This window comes from Heliangelus exortis, chromosome 2 (assembly GCF_036169615.1).
Source record: "Heliangelus exortis chromosome 2, bHelExo1.hap1, whole genome shotgun sequence".
NCBI lineage: Eukaryota > Metazoa > Chordata > Aves > Apodiformes > Trochilidae > Heliangelus > Heliangelus exortis.
Genome location: NC_092423.1, coordinates 47,460,028 through 47,474,858, shown reverse-complemented (window position 1 = coordinate 47,474,858; position 14,831 = coordinate 47,460,028). Strand labels below are relative to the sequence as shown.

The 14,831-nt window shown below is 37.6% G+C and overlaps 1 protein-coding gene across 31 annotated transcripts in view; it reads right to left on the bottom strand.

Annotated features, from left to right (window-relative positions):
- Positions 1-14,831, bottom strand: part of ARPP21 (cAMP regulated phosphoprotein 21) — a 198,265-nt gene that overhangs the window by 120,593 nt on the left and 62,841 nt on the right. The window lies entirely within an intron of this gene.

The following is a 14,831-nucleotide window of genomic DNA, read 5'->3' as shown; positions in this document are numbered from 1 at the left end:
ACATGTAACTGATGTGTTTGCATGATTTTTAAAGAACCAGAAATACCATCAGCTGACCTATTTCAACCTCACCTAATATCTTTCATTCCTTCCTTGTCTCTAAGCCCTGTTGTTCTGCTCGTGACCACAGTGAATGCAAAAAAAATTAGCTGCAGAGAAGCACAGATGAGCACTGTATATGCATAAGAGTGTATACGCACAAGATCTGGGCATGAACAAAACAAAGCAAAACAAGGCACTGAACAATGACTGCAGTCGTATCTATTTTCACGTGGTTCTGTGGAAGCTGGTGTCAGCTGAGTTATCACCATACTGGGGACAAATGGGCAGTGAAGTCCTGTAGCCACTGACACATGCACATAATTTAACACTAAAACATTCACAACTGTTTTAGCAGATCAGACCTAAGTTTTTTGCAGCATTAAGTCCTAAAAAACATGCACACAGATTAATAGTGACACAAATGGAAGACAACTGATGCTTCTGACATGCTCTATGTATAAATTTACTGGATGCAAGTATATTGCTAATTGCCCAGACAGTGGACATATGTTCTCATCAGACAATCAGAAAACCAACACAAGAGTCTGTATCTCAACCTATACTTTACCATAGTAGAAAAACATTGTCTTTCAGCTCTACTTGCTGATAAAAATGGCTTCATCAGGCAATCTTACCTTTCAAAGTGCAAATGAATGCTAAATACCTTAACATTTTACTGCTGCCACAGGATTATTCTATTACCTAATCTGGTTTTGGACTTTATGCCTCTAAAAACCTGTTTTCATTTTTGCAAAATTTAAAAGGCATTACACATTTTGAACAAACTATTTACAGTGAACAAAGGCCTCTGTAGAAGAAGGCAGCTGTCCTTGCAAAACCAAGTAAACTGAGTAAGCATAGGAGAGGTTTAGGAAATGGGCAATTTTATGATATTAGAAATAACAGAAAATTCAAAGAGACTCCAGGGCAGATAAACAGTGTTACTAAAAACGAAAAGAGAGACTGGCTGGAGACTGCAAGCAGTGAAGTTTCCAGTAAGAGAAAACTTGGGAGATGAAGGAAGGCACAATGCTCCAGGGCAGCTGGAAAAGAAAAAGAGTAACTCCTGTTTTAAATTAAATCCTTTACACTGACAACAAAACCAGAGAAGCAATTAACACACTTGTCCTAGTCACTCATCAACACTGGTACCTCTGTGGATATGCACAAAAACAATAGATACAAACTCTGGCACAAAGGAGGGTACCTGCTACACAGCAGTTGAAACTGCTCCTCAACATGAGCTCACAGCAGCACTGAGAAGAACTGTAGAAAAGCCTAAAACTAATGGCATGGAGCAGCTATACAAGAACTAGAATGTGCTTTAATATGAAGAAAGCAAAAATAAATTTTCAGCCTAGTTTAAACAGCACCTGTTTATACAAGGCAGTGACACAGAGAACTGGTAATCTCCTTATACAAACTTCAGTGATGTCCATGCAACAATCCAAGAGTGAAACTGTTGTGCCATAGAAGTCAGGGGAAGCTTTAAAGGTAGAGCCAGAACCTCTCACACATACAGAGCCCATCCAATCAGACAGTGTCTGGTTTTAAGTCACTTCTGTATGACAGCCTCCAGAAAAAGCCTGTCAAATGAGATTCTAACAGCAAAACAAGAGCCTCAAGATAAAAGTTAAAGTCCAAAAAGAGATGTAAAAGATCATGAAATTCTTATGCATACCTCACTCATTTCAATAGCATACATTTTCCTGATAAATTTAAAAAGCTGTTTAGAAAAAAGGTTAAAGGATGCCCAGGGTAGTCACGGATGCCCTGTCCCTGGAAGGCCAGGCTGGATGGGGCTTGGAGCAACTTGGTCTAGAGGGAGGTGTCCCTGCCCATGCAGGGGGGTTGGAACTATCTGATCCTTAAGGTCCCCTCCAACCCAAACCATTCTCTGATTCTAGAGAAAATATTCACATTCTAACAATAAAACACAAAAGAGGATTAACTTTTAGAAGTCATTATTATAGAATCACAGCTGTATCAGGAAAACTATAATTTTTGAAACACTGAATGGCCCTTCACATAGGTAATTAAGAATAATTATTGTTTTTTAATGGAGGTGACCTTTTACAAAGATTCTACAAAAAATGAAGACAAAGGCACAAGAGGGGAGAGCTCACATGTCTGCATCAGAGGTCCTATCTACTTTGCAACTCTTTCAAAAGCTTCTCTCTTAAAATGGTCTATTAAACTTTGACCTGCAAAATAAAGATTCACCTACTTCAGCAAAAGCTATGTGCAACACTTGTATCATGCACCTGTGGATACATTCTTTTTGCATGTACATACTACCAGATTTTAAAAAACCAAACAAACAATGTTTGAAAAAAACTGTCCTGGCAAGGGCTAACCCTGAATATGTGCTACATGTAAGCGTATACTTCTGGACTTAGAAGATAAAAATACACCAGCTGAAAAAAAAAATTCAGTTCTTTAAAGCTTTGACCTGGGTACTGGAACTCAAACTCAAACATGGTTGTGACCTTTTTTAACATATGGTGACCTTACTTTCCAAATTCTGTTTATCTTGTACTTGTTCAAATTCTTTAATGTAATCACCTGCTAAAACTACCAGAACTATGTTGCCAACATTATTTGCCTAGAAAAGAATCATACCTACTGCTCACATAAGGGCAGTATTATACAACACTGGCAGCAGAGAGGAACAGCATCAACAGTAAAGTGTCTCCATATCTGTTGTGGATTGAAGGACTACACACGAATAATAACTGTGACTGAGCTAACCTGTGACGGTGCCATAACCTTTGTATTTGCCAATATTAGGACAAAAGAGTCAAAGAGTATACCCCCACAGAGCCTCTTTATTATACAAGACTCTAAAATGCCATCATCTCTCAGGAGAAAGCCCTCATTCACTGAACCCAAGTACAAAAAGTGAGTATTTCCTTCCAAATGAGGACACTGAGGAAAACAGAGGTTAAATGAAGTTGTTTAAAAAGGGGAGCTAAAAAGGTAACCAGCACCACCTTCGTCAGGGCACACAGCCATCATTCTCCAACACCTTCCATTCTCCAGTGCCCCCTTTTATTCCAGACATTTTTGTGGCAGGTAGTGAAAATCAGTGTATGAAAAGGAGCCACTAATAAAACTGTAAGAATATTTTAAAACATTTGTCTACACACTTACAGAGCATGCCCTAAGAAATCTTGAAGTTCAGTATTTTTAATAATAATTAAAATAACAAGAAAAACCTTCCATGCTTCTTTTGTATGACCTCCTGAAGCAGACTGTAATTAACTGGAGCTCCCGGATCAATTTTTTTTAGGAACTACTGCTGCAAGCTAGTAGGCAGGAAGGCTTTATTTATGTAAAATTCTGTCTACAGGATCCATTTTGTTATAAATCTAATTAGACTGAAATAGCACTTACAAGCAATTTATAATAATGGCTCAAATTTATTTCCTGAGAGAAATGAACTGAGAAATATGCAGCACACAAGCCTGCATCATAACACTGACAATAAACATAGGGAAAAAAATAGGTAGTCATAATAGCATCTTAATACTAAAGTGATGTCTTTTTAGTTATTTACAACAAATGAAATACTGAAAGTATCCTATTCTTCCACTAGCCTGATTAGAAGTGCTTGCACTTCTCAGACCATCGTTTCATATTTCACTTACACAGGAGGAGTTATTCCTCTGGGTTATCTTGAAGCTTGAGTTGTACACTCAGCTGTACACCTACTGAAGTACTCTACAGAGTATCAATGCAAACTGAACTAGACAATCAGTATGGACAATCAGCTCAATTTCACTTTAAGTCTGCTTTCATTACCTGAGACAGAATTTGCTGCTGGCACTTTTGATAGCCTTGCTGAAAATACTCATTTATACCACCAGGTTTTATCTTGACTCTCACACACACAATCCAACCAGCAACACATTTTACACACATGCTTCAGATTGCCTCAGTTAGTGGTCAGACAGCTTACTTCTTTTGGGGGAGTGCAAATGCTGCTAAAGTGAATTTTTTTTTTTAAACTCATTCGTTTTGTCTTGTTTTCTTCCTCTATTCACTCTCCAAATAAATCTCTGCTTAAAAAGTTTCATATGGATGGGAGATGGCTTGGATACCTATTCCCCTTCCTGGGGGACATCCATGCTTCTTAAACCTGAGCCTGAGGAAAGAAAACTCAGTGCAGCAGAATGTTGGGCAAAAGAAAAACAAAAACTGAACAAAAAGGATCTCTCTTACTCAAGCATCTTTCTGTGAGTTACTGTCTCATGGCAGACCATTCGCTTTTAGAAACTGTTTCATGTTACTCACAACACATCCATTAATCTTTGCTTTTTTGAAATGCATTTTTTGGGAAAGTTGCTAGGGGTTTTTTTGTTTGTTTTTTTTGGTTTTTTTGTGAGGATACTTGTATAGCATACAGCTCACAAACTGATACTATCTGTAGCATTTGAATTTGTAGCTATTACCGATGTCACAAAGGCCCCTTTTTAAGACATAAATATTTCTTAAAGCTTTCACTGGAAAGGAATAACCCTAAATTATCCAAATAACCTCAGATAGGCATTTGAAAGTACTGAAAATCTGCACCCTTCCTGAATAAAGCAGACTGACAGGGTATTTCACTGTCTGTACCACAAATTATCTTTAGAAAGCAGCAGTCATTTTTCCACTAGTGACTTTGCGAATGAATCCTTTGTCTTGGCAGAGTACTTAACGAATTTATATAGGGGCCTCTTTTTGCCTCTTGATGTAAACAGGCATTTTATGACCATCACCCATGGCCTGTGCAGGGCACAGGGAAAAAAAATCTTCACTGGCCCATTACCAGCAGCAGCCTTTTCCCCACACACACACTTCACAGCCAGGAGGAAGGAACATCAAAGGAGGAAGCTCTCCTACAGAGATATGTACTTTCACTCATGATATTAGCCCAGTGTCATCCTCATCTTAGTTTTGGGGGTTTGGTTCATTTTGTTTGGTTGATTTTTTCCCCTCACATCTTGTCTTTATGGAAATGCCAGAAGAAAAACAAAGCAAACCAAAACCCCCCAACAAACCAACCAAACAAACAAAGTAGTTTTCAACATTAAAGTTTCTTCTCATTTAGCAGACATAAGACTGGGAATTGTCAAGCCTGCACTGCAACACGAGTTTTATAGCAGCTTCCCTTACGACATAAGAGGAGTTCACCTGTCCCAAAATTTGAACTTAGCAGAAAGCTGAAAACCTGTGGTTTCTGTCTCCCAAATGCAGCTCTTCTCCTATCCACTGTATTGGAAAGAGTTTAACACCAGACTGGTAACACAGTAATTTGGGAAACATCTCAATGTAATTTTACTCAGAAATACAAACGTGGTATTTATAACTTAAGAGACCATACATGTGGACAAGGATATGAGAAGGATCTTCTACCCATACCAGGTTCCAGCTACAGAAACAGATTCAAATTTCTGTATTCTGGAATATTTCTCTGAGTTGCAGCAACAGGGTTATATGGACTAACACTTTCATGCCTTTACTTGAAAGGGTTAAGACTAGAGATTTAAGTCAATTAAAAGGAAGAGCTTTCCTTCAATTTAAACATAATCACTGAGAACATTGAGGAGAAAACCAGCACTATTATTTGTGGATGAAACAACCTGTTGTTATGATATACCCCTAAAACATGGAATTACTCGACACACCATGTAATCGTCTTTAACTTGAGAGAGATTTCCTCAATTCAGTGTTGCTTAAGAAGCAAGTGGGCTGATTGTCCATCAGTCTGGAGACTAAGCCATTAAAAAAAAATATACAAAAAATTAGTTAATAACTACTATACATCATCTGTTCAGAATGCTGTTATAATTTCTTTATTATGTTTTGGAATACACAGAATGTTGCTTTCATAATAAACTGAATGCGTAGCCAATTAGTGATCTAGGCCCTAATGGCAACCAGATTACAAAAAAAAAAAACAAAAAAACCAAGTAACTGAATTAAATCCATCACTGGCAGCTGAATACAAGAGCTTCTCCTGCTGTATCTCAGCCACACTGAAAAGATGTTAAAAAAAATAATTTAAAAAATTTTAAAAAGAAAAGGAACAAAATATAGGAAAAAGAAGATTGGATTTCCATGAAAAATAAAATTACAGCAAACAATTCTTTTACTTCTTTGTCTTTACAAGAAGCTTCTATATAAGCATTTAGCTAAAATTATTTAGTATAGATTCTCAAATGTAGTCAGTTAGCCGTCTTAGTTGGTAACTATCTTTAAAATCACTCAGCCTCTTCAACTTTTGAACAAGATCTGTGCCTACACGATCATTATAATCAAGGTTATGAGACTAATCCACAACCTTCAGCTTCTGATGCAGTTTCCAAAATTATCCAACAACTGTACAGACACAAAATACAAAATAATTCTCCATAAGAACTCCACCCATCTTTCCTCTTCTCTGTGCACAACCCAGTAATGCAGCAAACTGCATCCAATGTAATGCATTAGGTGCTACACTACCTGTTGGGATCTCCTGCTCTGACCACAGAGAGCAGTCCATCTGAAAGGTCAGAAAGCCAACCTGTTAAAAGTCTTTGGCAACAGCCATGCTGTCAAGGGCATTTAATTTTGTGTCATTTCTACTATGCTTTATTTTCTAAGCAACTAACAAACATGAAATTTACTAAAAAAAGAACAAATTAAACTACATAAATAGACACAGTTCAGGATAGGACATTTTCCAGGAGCATCAGACATTCACATGATTCTATGAAGCTACTGAATTTGAATAGAGGCCCCAAAGGGACCAAGGTACCCTGACATGAACTGCATACATGAAGAAGATTAAAAGCACCAGGTGTAGATTTTACTACAAAATCGTGTGTTTCATAGATATAATCACAGCTGTCTTGGCACTCCCTCCTTAAGAGATACCAAAGCAAAGCTGAAGAGAGCTGGGAACCAGAGTATTTTGAATGCTGACAGTATCTTTATACAGAATGGTTTTATTATAAACTAACTGTCCAAATAGCCACAGAACTATTTTTTTAAAGCACACTATTATATGATAAATAAACAAAAGTTTTCAGCCATTTCAGAGACAAGCAAGAGATGTAGGCAGAGCCATGAAACAAAAGATGGGAAATGTGAGCAAATGATGAAAGGCCAAAAGTCAGAAGAGTCAGTTTAACAAAGGGAAGTTCACACTAGAGGCACAACTTTGAAAAGCAAAAGCCCAGCACAGAGAATAGCCAGATGACATAAGCAGCAGAACACAGACAATTTATGCATGTGTGGAAACAAGCAGGAAGGAGGCAGTGACATAAACCCTAAAGACTGCTTAAATACACGCTTTGAGAAACAAAAGAGGAGTTTGTATCACGACTACAGTGAATTCCTCTAATATTTAACTTCCTGCACTTTTAGCACTCAACTCAGGACTACGGAATGGTTTTAAGCAAGATCTGTCATTTGTATGTTACAGCTCAGGATGCCTACGACTCCTGACTTCAGTGTACTTTACTTCATGCACTCTGCTGTTGCCAGAATATAAGATTAGTTCCCTTGTATATATTTTATTTTCCCTGCTGAGGTTGTAAGGCTACTTGTATTTACCTCAGTTTTCCAATGCTTAATAAGAAAAGTACATGAACTTACCGTCCAAAAAATAAACCATCAGAAGTCAAAAAAGGAACCTCTGAATTTCTTTCACTAAAGTCATGTCTGGCAGTGAAAAGACACTGAAATTGCTTGTATGTGCAGGTATGTTCTGAAAAGCACTGGTATGCCATACCATTTTACAAGCCAGCCTCATTCCAACTACTTAGTACAGGTCATAAATAAATAAATTCCAGGGAAACATTTAACGATGCATCAGAAGTAGTTGGATCACTTAAGCTCGTCCTTTGTTATGATTTTGAATAAACATAAATCTAGCAAGAACCTTCCCATGCCACAGAACTCACTCACAACAGACAACCTAATTGCTCATCTATTAGGCATGTCAAAGAATCTGGTATTACTGCAGTTGCTGTCACAGTACAGAAGTAATCGGAACCGATTTTATTTTTCCACATATTGAAACTGTGCTGTTTAATCAATAAAATGTTTGTTTTGAGGTTCCAATATTTTACTGCCTTGCTTTCTGACACACTCTTACACCAATGCATTTTATTACAGATGGCTTTGAAGTGCCTGACAACATTAATGAAGATGTGACACAAGCGTATGTTTATTTAATAAACACGAACAGGAATAGGTGCCAAAAGAATCCACATTATGACTTTCATTGCCTGGACATTGGGCATAACTGTAATGCAGAAAAGAGCAGCAATTCTTTGAACATTCAGCTCTCTAAGAAATGATCCATAGAGGGAAAAATTATAATTAGCCTTCATGAGTAGAAATTATGTTCTCTGTTCTCCGTCATGAAAAAAACCCCGAGGAGTAAAAAAAAAAAAAAGAGAACATCAAAGAAACATGTGGGCTTTGAAAGAGGTAAGTGCTTGCCGCATCTTCCCCCCGCATTGCGGAAATGATCACAACACAAAAACGAGTGGACAGGGGGTGTCTGCAGAAACCACAGCCCCACAACTATGGCTACACCATCACCGGTAGCACAACCCCACAACTATGGCTACACCGTCACCGGTAGCACAACCACAGGCAGCCAAAACGCTGCATCGAGGTTTGCGTCTCGATCCCCTCATTTCTACCAACCCTTCTCCCTTCATATACAGCCCTTCAGAGAAATATGTATATTATGTAGTCATGGGGCACATTTATGCTATTTCAGTAAACACCTGACTAATTTATGAGGTTGCTAATATGCCAACACCGGTGATACTAGGAGAGAAACCAACTTGTTCTTCTAGAATTGCCTGTATCCTACAGAGCTCTCGCATGCCTCCCCAGGACTCGCCCACCAGCTTCATGCAGGGACATGAAGCCAGCCCAGAAAGCATCATTCCAGTGCACACTGCCACATAGCTGCCTCCAGACCTTAGCAACAACTCAGTTATCTTACTTTCTGTTCTGCCAGGTAGGTGGCAGAGAGGAGCAATTCAGAAACTGCAAAACTGAGAAGGCAGAGATCATTTACAATTCCTCTAACCTCAGATTTTGAGGAGATCAAGTGTGGGGTAAAAGTGGAGTACTTTAAACAAAATGCAGTACTCACTTTTTTCCCCATCCTCCATACAATGATATACCTTGCACGTATAAGGACTCTAGCATTATTTACTGAATTATTATTTTTAAAACAGAAAACAAATTGAGACTAGGCATCTATGTACTTTCTCTGGGTGATCCAAGACTCCAATAACTTCCTTCTTCAGGGAATATCTCCTGAAAGTCCTCTTTTCCTTTGCTGTCCTTCTAATTCTGATGTTCCATAACCTGATTTCACATTATAAGCAGTAGTACTGCTGTTAATCCTCCATTACACCCCTTATCCCACTATTCCCTTATCTCAGCCTTCAGTTTTGAGATGTTTACTTCAAGAAGCAGGTCATTCAAGGGCTTCTCTCATATGTTGTCATTTTCTTCAGTACACAGATTAAACAAAAGTTACATGAGTAATAATTGATATTCTTCAGTATCAAACAGAACCCTTATGCTGCCTGTTACAGTTCCTGTCACTAGAGACCACTCCATTTTGCTGCTCAGACGTAGAACAGGTTTCCACACTGTAGTGAAAAAGCACTTTTGAGATACATGAATCTGTTAAATACGTCTCTCCCAATTTAGTTAGATTTGTTTTCTATAAATAAAAGCTCCCCCAAAAATTGTATCTGAATCAAATGTTTTGTCATCATCCTTATGGTAATGCTATGAAATTATTGCTTTAAGATGCCCCACATTATTTATTGTGCTTTCCTTTTAGATTTGCGCTCACAATTATCGGAATTTTTTGGTTTTGTTTTGTGTTTGGTTGGTTTTTTGGTAGGAGAAAGCTCAGAATTTTCCTTAAAGGAACAAAAAGCATAAGCATGAAAGTCAGACCAGCTCACTTCAGATTTCACGGCTTATAAAGTACACAAATTATAAAGCTATCAGGCATTTCCCAGGCTTACATTAAAACCCATAGTGAGCCTTTAGAGCGGACCCATTTATTTGATGAGTTTCTCCTAAAGCATTTATGACACCATAAACATTTCTGACTCCATGACAAATACTTCATAATGCATTAAGCAGGCTCATTCAAACAATTCTAAATGTCATGCCAACGGCAATGTATTTAGAAATGGAATAGTCACTTGAAAACGGGAAAAAAAAAAAAAAAAAGAAAAAGTTTAGTTTGAACCACAATTTACTCTACACTTCCGTGCAAATGAAGGTGAAGTATTTCTAACCAAGTTCAATGGCACAAACACCTGATGAGCATAAAGAAGGCACGTTGTTCAGAAGTGCATCATGCTGTATCTATTTCACACGACAGCATCCACACCGGTCTGCTCCCCAGTAAGCCCCCCTTTGAATTAAGTATTAATTAGCATGAAGCATTTAACTGTTGAACAACTTAGTTGTATTTATAACACGTTTCTAATCACTGCAGCTTATCTGCATTCTCTTAATTCAATTTAAAAGCCTTGCCATCCCTTTTTCACTCAGGAACAACTTCTGATAACTTTCTTCACATTAAATAAAGAAGTTCTGCAAGTCACTGAAAACTAAAATGCCTGCAGTCCCTGTAAAGAAAAGCACTCCAATCTGACTCTCGTGCTTAATGATATAATGAAAATTTTATACAATGCTTTCTATATTGAAGGCACAGGGAGACTTCAGCTCATGAGCCAATAAAAATAAAAATACCACAACAGGATTAATTGATGACAAAATTAGCAGCTGTTCAGGCATGTTTTTGATGACAAAGTTTAATTCCTAGAATATAAAACCAGCTCTGAGGATTTTATGAATACAGTAAAAAAATCATAAAGATCTGGATGAAGCAGAAGCCTGAGAGTACTGGATTTGTACATTTTTATTTTTCAGCATAGATTTCAAATAGAAGACAAAAACTTTTGAGAAATAAGAAACGGTGTCCAACAGCAGGGAAAGGGGTGTTGGGGTTGTTGTTTGGTTCATGGAGTTTTTATTGCTGAATATTTTGTAACACCCGGCTTCTGACCATTTAAACTCTCCTTTGACTCAAGAGCTTGAAAGCATCCAATTTAGAAAAAATTAAAAAAAGCAGCCTTATCATTTGGAAGATATTACTAAGCTTCTATAATTTTAAAGTAGACACTGTATAAACAGCTCATAAATAAATCATGGGATTGCCTGAGACAAAATGAGAAATACACTAGAAAGCACTAAATTACAAGCATACTTTGCACAGGACTTTGCTTTACTCCTCTTGTTAACTATGACTCTTAGCCTGAAAAGATCAAGAGCAGACATCTGATTTGAAGAAAGCAGCATAAAAGTGTCCCAGTTTCTGTGTGAACGTTTTCTTTAACTTAAAAAAAATGCACTTCTCACCTTACATACTTCAACATATGCTATGTGAACGTCTGCCATGACAAGTCTTATGTGGTTACTGCCTCCATATATTGCCAGCAACTAGAAAATATTCTAAACCCCCTGCTTCAAGAAGTCATTGGATATCCAAATCATAAATTTCAAATTCCCAGCTGTCACTGCCCAGCTCTGCCTTCTGCATTTCAGCTAAGTCGTGCTGTATGATTTTATCACTCTCTCATACTTAACATTTCCATCAACATTAACAGAAAAAACCTGTGGGCTGCTTAGTATTTAATATTTTTCACCATGTTTATCAATTACTTTACCCAAAAAGCTCTTATAAACTCCCTCCTCTAAAACGTTGTTTACTCCTCATTTGTATTTCTCCACATATTTAGTCTCCTTCCTCTCACAGGGAACTAAGACGCAAGAGTAGAAAGATCTAGAATGGTTTCAAGATCTCAACATACAATTAAAAAATGGATATATTCCAATTAAAGGAGACCTTTTCCACAACTCCTTTTTCCAAGGAATCACAATGAAGCATACTGATGACAGATTACCTGAAAGTCTGCAAGCCACAACAGTGGAAAAGGAAGCAGCAGTAAATATTGGCAACATTATTAATAGGTGGAAGAGGACAATTGCAGTAGGACGTTAGGAAAAGGCTTGCTTGGGGCTTCTTCCCTAAAAGTCACAGAGTTCTTCTCCTGGAATGAATGTAATTCCTAATCTTGGACTGCACATGCCACACGTTAAGTACTACTATAGATTATTTATGAATACTTATAAATTAAGAACAGCTAAAGAAAAATGTAAGAGACATCTATATGAGGAGCACTCTAACACAGGGTCACAGGCAGCGCATCATCCCATTTACTTACTGAGAAAGCACTGTATGAGATAACCTGAAGTCCAAAACTGGAGTTACTTCAGACATCTAATAAAATGATGAGCAGTTTAGCTCTTAAGTCCTACAAATAACTGGTTTGGACCTTCACTGACAAACAAGGACTTAGTTGGCAAGAACCCATCACAGATGTTCTCAATTTAAAAAAATTGACCTTAATCAAACCATAAAGTATTGTAGTTTTACAGTATAGATTGAGTGCATGGACACCAGCACAAACCACAGCGGCTGTTAGTATGTCTTGGGTTTAAGTCTGTTTCTTAAACAAAGACCCAAGAAAGGCATACCCTGTCCATGAACAGTAACAAGTGTATCTACCTGAATTTACAGGCACGTTTCATGTATTTTTCAAAAAATAGGACGCGACCCAAGTCATTCCCTGCACTTGTTCTGAAGGTATTTCCTTGCTAGATGCAGTCATCATTAAATGAATTGAAAGGAAGTAACTGTAATAAATGAATATGCACATCTATTTATGTCTACATGTTTCTGAAAGTTACCATTTTGTGTTTTAAGTGGAAAAAAATCAAAAAACAAAACAAAAGCCAGGATTAAACAGGCAGCCTTATCACACAGGAGCAACCAGAGACTGGAATAGGTCTCATTCGATGTCTGTCGAAAAAAATCAGATGCATGACCTCACATGGTTTGCATAATTTATCTGCAATTCAATTTACCCAGCCTCAAAATGGGGAAAATCTTACTTACCTGGATTGCAGCTCATCAAAACCAAAGGCACCCTAGAAATGCATGCTACCATACAGATACAAAAATGTTTACACAAGTGCTTTCAAGTCTTCAGAATCAAATGCTCTCCTCTGGAATGTACAGAGTCTTTTTAATGTATTACTTGTATGATGAATGTCTCAATCTTCTAGAAGAAAAAGTCACCCATTTGCTTGACTTACTACCTGCTGAGAACATTAATACAGAACTTCAAATCTAATATATGAATAAACAGGGGACAAACGGATTTTGCAAGTTTATTGCTCTGTAGTTACATTCCTTCTCAACCGGCCAATCTTTAATGATACTTTTGAAAATGGATTACTTAACACAAACAGCATTTCCTTTCAGTAGCCATGTAAGTTACAAATTCTCTTTACAACTGAGCAAATAAACTGAACTGGCAGCACTCACTGGATCAAGCCACTCACTTGCCCCTATAAACAAGGATTTGTCAATCTGCCAAATTAATTTTCCTACTCTGAAATTAATGCCATCAAAATTGATAATACCATTCAATGCAGGTTACAGATCCTGCATGTTATAAGCAGAGGGATGTATCAGCTGGTGTAAATCTATGCCATTCTTAAAACCAATGGAACTACACCAATTTACAGCTGCTGAAGATATGTCCCTGTGCATCTCTTTAGCACTGATAAAACCATTGACCCAAACTCTGGACACACTTTCAAATTGAAAGCTCCCACTGACTCTACTGAGAGTGATGCCTACAGGAGAAAAGGTGGACAGTTAATAAGCCATCCTAGAATTAGTGCATTTTCTCCCTCCCCACGCCCATTCATTCCAAATTTATAGACTTAGTTGTTAAAATCATAACCAGGAAGGAAGCCAAGAGCACAGAGGATTTTCAAACTTCTTAGGTTTCTTTTATGTATTCCCACATAATCAGTTTAATAAGAGTGAATTATCAGGACAAGTCCATTTTACTGTCATCACGCAAATAACCCCAAGAATAAGCCCACAGGAAAAACACCACAATCAGGAAAAACATGATTTGGCCCACAGTTTTACTCCAGCAGAACAAAACTGCAAAATGACTGTTGCACTATTCTTTTCCCTGCCATCTATCATTACACCTGTGTTAAAAATTACATTATGCTTCCTCTATCAACCTTATGTAAATTTTCCTCCAAGGATACAATGCAGTACAACACTCATCTGAGCGATCCTCACTTACAAACTTAGCTCTGGGGCAGCCAAAAGGACTAGCATATAACAGATAAATAATTGCCTGGAAAAGGATTTTGCAGGAGGGGTACTCCGCCACTTCTTAAGAAACTGTAAAACTGTAGGCAACTGAGAAAAAAAAAAAAATACACCTGTTTCATAGAAATACCTTTAATCTCTGTATGATCCTGAGTGCAGGGGTTGGTGCAAACAGCTAATAAATGCATTTCTGACTACAGACACACCGAACACAAGGCAGCTTCCCAAAAGTATCTACATGCCTCTTGCACAACAGCATATGCTGTAGTTAGCTATAGGTATTTCCCTTTACATGCACATCGTTAGAGATTGACAGCTGCTTACATTCTGCAAGCATTACATGCAACAATGACTTTTAGTATCAACTGAATTAACTTTTACTACAAGGAATAAAAACTCAAAACTCCTGCTTCAAGAGGCTACCAATTCAAACATAAACAGTTGGTTGTTAAAACTGGTTAGCACAAGAAAAAATATTGTTATGATGTTCCTT